Source organism: Accipiter gentilis, chromosome 8 (genome assembly GCF_929443795.1).
Source record: "Accipiter gentilis chromosome 8, bAccGen1.1, whole genome shotgun sequence".
NCBI classification, from domain to species: Eukaryota; Metazoa; Chordata; class Aves; order Accipitriformes; family Accipitridae; genus Astur; species Astur gentilis.
In genome coordinates, this window is record NC_064887.1 from 3533233 (window position 1) to 3541442 (window position 8210).

Consider the following 8210-nt stretch of genomic DNA (forward strand, 5'->3'; position numbering starts at 1 on the left):
TACAGTCAGCGTATCTGCAGTTTGTCAGCTTATGGTGCTGTTCATTTAGCTGCTTTGTACCTATATACACACACATATATAAAATGTATATGAAAAGTATATTAATATAATCCTATCTCAACAGATTTAATTCTTAAATGCTACATATACTTGTTTAATCTCTCATTTTAGAAGTAGGAAAGGTTAGATTATAACATCAGGTTAGCTCTCTTTGAAGCAGGTAATAATTAAGTTGATTCACTGTTGCAATTACTGTCAAATCCCCCTTAATTACCACGGATTTTATAGCAGCTTCATTATACGTCTGCTGTAATGCATTGTGGCCCAAAGGAGAAGTGTTGCAGGAAATTCTGCATAGCATGTATAATTCTAACCTGCAGTTAAAGCTTCTAGTGAAAGCCTCTGCACTAAATTTATCTTTTTTTGACATTTTCCCCCCTATTATTTAAAGCAGTTGAGCTGGAGTAACACCACTAAAATATACACCTAACTTCATAAGTGAAAATTGATCTCTTCAAGTGTATTAGGAATAAAAATGGAGAAATTATAAAATTAGCAGTGAATTATTCTTGGGAAACTGCTCAGCAAAAATGAAGAACAATTCTGGTCTGGTGTCATGGCAGGGAGGAAACTTCTGCCCCATCCTGCAAATCATACGCCCCTGAACAACCTTTCCTCGCTTGAGTAGTCCCGCTGAATACAGTTTTTAAGGCGGTAAGAACTTGCCGTGTCAGTCTGCTAGATGTCAGTATTTTCGTCCATTGTTCATTTTACATTTTATAAACTGGATTATACAAATATAAGGCACACGCACAACAAGAGCTTTGATGGTTTTTATTTCAGCTGCATATGGAATATGCCGTTACAGTATATTATAAAAATATTTGATGAAAACAGCAATTTGGACAATAGTAACACCTATTTTATTATCAAGCATGCAAGAAGTTTTAAAGCAGCTCCACTTTAGAACTGACCTTCCAGCTAACTTTTGTAACAACATAGCCTCATGAAACTGCTGCTTTATGGCTCATGTGTCACTGCTTGTTTCCACTGGAAAAATCTTTACAAATCAGGGTCTGTAAATTGAGCCTGCAACAGTTCAAAACAGATAACTGAATAATGTGTCCCATGGATTCTCTTGTAACAAAGGAATTTACTCCACAGAATATATTAGATGCAGAAAGGGCTTCAGTGTCAGTGACACTATTGGCAGCTGTGTTAACAGTTAAGGAGCTGGCTTTGTACAGCAGTACAGTTATTAAATTTCTCCAGAGACCATGACTCATTAATCAAATATTCATACATCTCTGTAAATACACACTGAACAGAGAATACCCTCAGAGTTGAGCATCCCAGCACAAGTGCTCTTTCATGTAACACTGACAAAATCCTGAGAACATGCGGTCATGTTTTGCATTTCTAATGCTGTATGTACTCTTTAGTACCCCAATTCCTAAAAACAGAACACAAATGATCTTACTGATCGCAAGTGTTACACAGTCACAATTAAAATTGCTTCACTATTGCTTCATACCATCTTTTTAAAAGTGAAGACAGTGAATCAATTCTTCTGTTCTTTGTTTACCATCAGACAAGTAACTTTTTCCCATACGGCTGGAGAAACCCAAGGCCATGCTCCTATTAATACAAGAATTTGTATTAGCATGAAAACAACAAACCACTGGTTGAACTGTGAAGGCCAAAGAACTTAATATATTTGCAAAGACATGAGCTTGTTGCATTTAACAAATACTGTATTTTGTGTTTCCGCACTGCCATAAAACGGCACCTCTTCTCACCTGCAGGGGAGGCAGAAACATGTCTTCACTGTGGTCAGGTTGAGATCACAGTTCAGAGCTGAAGCATCTCTCTGTGATCAGCTGAAGCTCTTCTCTATAAGCCTTTGAAAAAATTCAGTTTTCTGTTTGAACTCCCCATCCTAATGCATTTCTATCTAGGACTTTGCTTTTGACCGTTGCAAGGTCTGATTTATACCTCCGATTCAGGTGCTCTGTGGTTTGAAGTAGTCAGATGCCTTTATATAGTGTTGTTTGTAAATGAGGATTATCATCTTGCTGAATGTAGATTTTTAAAATTCTGTACTATTGTGCTCCTTTGAACTCAAGGGAACAAGGGAATGGAAGGGAACGACCTGAGTCTTCAAGTCAAACCCCCTGAAAGTGTGGCCAGCACAAAATCCCAAATGAACTTGATAAGAGAAGAGGGATTTACAGACAAATCCTGGAAAGAGGTGAGTCTCAGATTATATTCCTTTATAGTTTTTAGAGGCTGGGACATAGAATTCATCCCTGGAACCAGTCCCTAACTGCAGAGTTTAAAGGGAAATTTGTAAACTTTCACAACATCCTTATATTCTGTAAGGAACTTGCAAATGGCCCAGTTTAAGGATTGAGCTCTGTCTGATCAGAAAATACTTCCTTTTTTAGTTCCCTTTCTAATAAATATAGATAGTCTAGCTGAAGCACCTCCCCAGTTCCTACCACATTAATTTCAGTGCATCTTAATTTTCTTTAACAAGGCTTGACACTGACTTTTTAAAAAGAAAATCCTCTCCTGTATTTAATTAGGGCACTGATTGAGACAGGATGGCAATACCTTCCCACACTTCTTCTGTGTAAGACAAAACCCATGCCACCTCACTCCACGAGTCAGTACGTGCCAATAAAGCAGTTGTGGGTATCATCTGCTGTGTGCCATGCAGAAAACAGCATGAGGCTGCAATTACAATCCCCCTTGCCTCTTGTCCACCTATGTACAGGGCCCCAAGCCTGGGCATCCTACGAGTGATTCCAGTACCCTGCATGACCTTATCCACTGACCCAGCAAGCTGCTGGATGTGGATAAATACCTAAAACATTGACTTTAATAGTGTTCCCTTGGGGCACAGGGATTCACTGGCAGGATCAGAGTGTAGGAAAGGAGGAGATGGCAAATAAGAATAACGTGTGAATGCTGAGCGGAAAGCCCACAAAGCCTTGGCTTTAACACATGCCTAAACACCCACTAGACCTAGGCGAAAACAGCAAACATTTATTTGCGCATCTTCTTGCATAAATAAAACCCTGCTGATTTGCTTTGATGGCATTTACGACTGCATTTATTCATAAACATTAGAGTGAGCAAGTTTTTACTTGCAGGAGCGTTCATAGAAAACAAAAGCATTGTGAATTCTGGTGTGAATAAATACCAGAGAGCTCTCACACGAGAAGGGCTTCTGCAGTCATTAAGTAAAGCTCTTTTTACTATTCACACTGTGGATTCGAACAATTACAGCTGCCCGTGAACTGCTTACAAACGGGGAAGGGAACTGTTTATAAAGCTCAGTTCATCCAAGTAGGCAACAGAAACCATCTCGTGAAGCTATCCAATCATAGGGTCAAATGATGATTACTCAGGGCTCCATCCCGACTCCCTTGAATGCCTCTTTACATCTTTTTGTCAATGCAAATAAGTTTCCAGCATTTTAAGACCCCTTTACGTAATGTTGGCATGGCCTAACCAAGTCAATGGGAAGCTGTAACACCTTTGTGCTGCCAGAAAGCAGCTATAGGCTAACAGAGGCTCCAGCCGTAGGGATGCGTTAGGCTGAAATACTGCTGTGTGGTGTACCTGGCTGTGCTCCACAGCCTTCAGGGCAGGGCTAGGGAAATGTGCTCCATGCACTGGGAAGAAGAAATGCATCCATACTCCCATAGTAATCCACTGCAGGCTGGTAAAGGACTGTAAAGTAACCTGGCATATTCTGCCCTCTTGGAGGCTCCTGGTAGCACAAGACCTGGTGGTCCAGCCTTCCTGAAAAGCCTTATCACCTTGGATGAAACTGTTGCGTAACAGAATGCAGGGCAGGCTGGATGTCAAATATGCTGTTTGTATTCATCTGTGGCATTATTGACCTTTCATAACTCACCGACAGTTGCTTTTCATTCCATCATTCCAGTTAAAAGATTGTCAATAACTCTGGAAATAAATCAGGTCTCCAGAGTGAGTCCACTTTCTTACTGTAATTAATGGCAAACAGGAGATCCCTTCCCTGCCTCCCCAAATACCCTGGTATGTCCTTCTGGCTGCATTGTGCATAACTGAACTGCTCACCTGCTTCTCATTACCAATGCTCCTGGGTTTGGAGAGGTAAGTTAAAGAAAAAAAAAAAAAAAATACTTTCCTCACAGTAAAAAAATTGTAAGCCAAGGGCAAGGGCAAAAACCAAGACCGGGGCCTGTTGTTGCCTCTCTAGCACAGCCGGGCAGTGGCAGACTCTGGCTGTGGCCACTGCACAGCCAGGCAGCACGCAGGCAAGGAGGGGGATTCCTTCTTTCACATCCACACTCCCTATTTTCCAACTGCATTTTCAGGCCAATTATAGATAAATGAACCTGATGTTTAAGTGCCAGTTGATGTATGTAAAGCAACCACTTGTTTGCTGTTACTGCTTTAACTAAGGAGCACATCACCATGCTAAATGTCAATCAATCAGGTGTATTTACCAGATTGTTTTAAAAGCACGAGGTTGTGTAGACTCCTCTAGGAGCCAGCGAACTCACCACGAACGGATCCAGACTCACATGGTCTTGCCTTGTACAAGAACCAGGGAAGAGCAGGTTTTGTTCAGAACATGAAGCCAGTGATGGCTTTGAAAATCAGGCGAGGGAGTGCATGGTGCCACCTCAACACCAGTTGCCACCGCACCTGTAAGGAAATACAGCAGCTGCCTTTACGTAATTCTTACAGTCACCTACTCATGCTCTTGTTGTTTAAGGGTGTCTCATTAATACTGTGGGGAAAAACGCAACTGCCAAGGGAGACGTGCTTGGGGGACTCCTGCCCAGCTGTTCTCACAGGAGCGGAGCTGCTTGGAGACCTTCAGTATCAAACTAGGGCAGCCTCAGTTTTACAGCTCTGCTGAAGCATGGGGGACTGGCGAGAGGGCAAACAAGGCTTTAAAGAAAGGCATCGCAAACAGGCAGTTCTGCTGGTACCCAAGGATGGGCACTAACTTAGTAATGGTCTTGAGTGTCTTTCTGTTTCTAGGCCTTCTGGAAGTCGGTCTGCAATTCTCCAGGCTCTGTTTCTCTCTGAGGTCAGCTGTGTCTACCAACATTAGTAAATAACCCCCTCTCCTAAACAGCCGCTTTAGAAATTTCCATTTCATGAATCATTATGGGGCAAAACCAGGCTTCCAGCCGCATCTTTCCCAAGAACTATCCCTAAGGGTCTGGTGGCTTGTTCCCTGTGGAGTTAAACCAGCATACTGGTTTCTCCACCAGTCTCCAGCCCAGTCTAAGACTTCAGGTTGGAAAGTTGTCAGAAATCAGTTGCTGCCTTTCGTGATTGCCTGCAGGGAAGGTGGGTGCTGGCCAAAGGCATTTTTAAAGGTTGTGAGCGCGGCTTGAGATGCCAGTGGCCACAGAGCTGACGGGAAAGGGATGTGGTAGCTGGTGGGTTTTTTCCCCATGGAGGAGCTGCACAGCCGAGTCACACAAAGATGTCCTTTACCTTACACCACATGGGCTACCCGTGCTCCCAGTCCCAGCTACAGTGCTGCTTGGTGAGGAACAAACACCAACACCTTCACCATCAGTTCTGAGTGTGATGGGGTTTCGGTCATTGGTCAGGTAGAGGCAAGTCAAAGAGGACTGTGAGGTCTCACGTTAGTTTGAAAAATGAGGCCGATATCTTTGCTAGAAAGAGAAGGCAGAGTCCCGGCTAATCATTTAGAGCCCTGAGGTTGTGCCAAGCTATTAGATATTATAAACACACAAAGAAATGTTCCTTCTAAGGAAAAAGGAAATGGCAGAAAAGAAAAAAAAGAAAAGTTTATTAGGTAATTAAAAGCTTAGACTTTGAAAAGAGCTACTATTTGCCACCTTCTGTGGTACATGCAGTCTGGTTCTGTCAGGCAAGCAAGTAATCAGCCAGTGATTTGTGGAAGTCCTTTAAGAAAATAGGCCACTGCTGGGTGTGTGAGTAACTAATGCTCATTTGGTTTGTGTTTGAAGGCAGCAGCAGCAACAGTGATGACACAAATTAATTGCACGGTTTTCAGGAGATAATGCAGACGAGGTAAAGAGAATTACTATGCGATTAACATAGTTTCCAATTAAAGTCCCCTGTAGTTACCGAAAAACATTAATTTCTAGTAACTTGGTAATTTAACTTGTGTCACCACTGTACACAAGTGCACAAGGGCAACTTATGGGCTTGTCTATGCTTAAGCCTTGTACGAAAAACATGAAAAAAACCCTGAAAATAGCCATTAGTTCTTAACAACTACTTGTAGCAGGCTTCAAATAAAACACCACTGTGATAAACTAAAGGATTTGCTAACAGATTGAAGGACCAAAAGCCAGCTGCTGTTCTAGCACCGAAGTCTTTCTTGCCCTTAGTCAAAAAGGGAGAAAAAAAAAATAACCCACTATTTAAATAAATTCAGCAAAGGTGTTTCAATCATTGCGTTTCTTTTATCAACAAGTTGCAAAAAGACTGAGACAAATTAAACTATTCCACCCTTCCAGAGAAGTTTGCTGTTGGGATGGCAGAACTACGTTTTTAACAATTAGGTACTATAGCTCTTCTATTTCCATTTGAGCATGTCTATTACAAGAATACCAAACCAAAGGTCTTTTGAATAGCAGCTCATTTCTGGAGACACAGCAAGCTTAGGTGGGTACAGGCACGTGGGATTTTTTTTAAGATAACCTCAACTTCAGCCAGTGGAGCTCAGGAAGAAGGAAAATTCATCCTTTAGTTCCCATCTCAGATATAGCTACCTATACGGCAGCGGGACGGAGTGGCACATGATGTAAGTGCACAGCAGACTAACAGGTTCAAAGGCCTGGATAAGGAAAACTTGCAGAATTATCAGGCCTGAGCAGTTTTGTTTTAGTCTGATGACCAACTGCAGTCACCAAGTAGTGTCATTATTGTTTTTGTCACGTGCATACCCAGAAACATCCTTCCATTTTCAGCCTGCCTGTTTCAAAATGTAGGTATACTTGGTGAGCAGTATGGGAAGAGTCGCTCCTTTGACATCTTCTCGATTGCCAGGCTTGTTCCCAGTAACAACACGGAGGCTGACGTCTGCAGCGGGGTGGATGGATGAAGTCTTTCAAAAGAGCTGTGGGTCTTTGTCTATGTGACTTAAAACATAGATCAATGTTGTAGAGTAACTTTCACTTAAAAAAATAAAAATACCACATAATTGGGAAAAAAGTCCACTGTACAGCTATATGTTTTTGTTAGTTTCACATAACTCAGAACCACTTTCAACTTCATTACAAATATTGCAGACTGCTGTGCATTAAAACCTCTGAAGCTTATTACATTTTATTATTATTACTACAACAACAGAAGCTGTAAACGGAAAAGATGTTATTGATTCAACTAATCCAATGAATGCAGATTGTTCTCTACTGTGCGTTGGTTAGCCCTTGGGCCAGCCTGGTTTTTAACAGCCTTACGCAGTAAGATTTTCAACACTTTTGGGTGAGAATATTACACAGCCTTGTATTCCCCTGCGGGAAGCTTTTCCTGGAGCATCTTCCCCTTGCCCAAAGATGTCTGTCCTTTGCCAGACCCTCTAACTCCTCTCCCCCTTACCAGCATGTATACACGAGGTACTTGTAAAAGGCAGTGCTTCCTTCGCTGGCCACCCTCACTCTTCAGCTATAGAGTAACAAAGCCACATAGCTACGAGTTAATCTTCCTTAAGCCCATCCCTGCAGGGTCCCGATCATTTTTCCTGTTCTTCTGTGCACTTCAAGTAGTTAATGCCTTCCTCATGGAAAGGTAAGCAGAGAGGAGAGCATCAGTGAAACCAGATTATAGCAATTATATCCCCCTGCTCTGTGACAGAGCTTTTAACGATGCAGCATAGGACTGCATGTTGTTTTTTTTTTTTCAAATGTGAAAGCAAAGTACAACTTCATGTCTAATTTCCTGTCCACTGTTACCCAAAGAAACCACTCAATGGTTTTGCATTATTTTTGCTAAAGCTACATTAACTTGTGCTTCACTAAACAGGAATCTTCTATTTTCTAGCTCTCACTGACATTCACAATTCTCCTCATTTTGACATCTAAATTCCATAAACATGTTGTTTACTCCCTCTTCTGGGCTATTAATGAAAAATATTAAGTAAAATCAAGCCAACCATCCTCACATACATGCAGCATCTAAAAGTAATATTAGGC

General features: G+C 41.7%; 1 protein-coding gene across 1 annotated transcript in view; it reads left to right on the plus strand.

The window, feature by feature from the left end:
• Positions 1 to 8210, plus strand: part of DOCK7 (dedicator of cytokinesis 7) — a 348282-nt gene that overhangs the window by 191622 nt on the left and 148450 nt on the right. The window lies entirely within an intron of this gene.